Below are 241 nucleotides of genomic sequence, written 5' to 3'. Positions count from 1 at the left end.
TTTGATGATTTTCTCCTCATCCTGTAGATTGTGTCCATTCATGTTCGGCTTTTGTGATTGTTTTGGTACAAACCTAAACCTATTTTGCAGAAACTTTTCAACGGTGCTCCCGATGTCATACACTGCTTGATCGTCCCCTGTGGAAGAAGAGAGCTAAGGTCTAGAGATACCGAACCGCACAGGGATGCAGCCACGGTCTTTAAAGCCTCTGTTAACTTTCCACACTGTAAAAACATTTGTC

The sequence above is a fragment of the Dunckerocampus dactyliophorus genome, chromosome 6 (assembly GCF_027744805.1).
Source record: "Dunckerocampus dactyliophorus isolate RoL2022-P2 chromosome 6, RoL_Ddac_1.1, whole genome shotgun sequence".
Classification (NCBI taxonomy): domain Eukaryota; kingdom Metazoa; phylum Chordata; class Actinopteri; order Syngnathiformes; family Syngnathidae; genus Dunckerocampus; species Dunckerocampus dactyliophorus.
The sequence above is the reverse complement of the archived record's forward strand: the minus strand, read 5'-3'. Positions refer to the sequence as shown.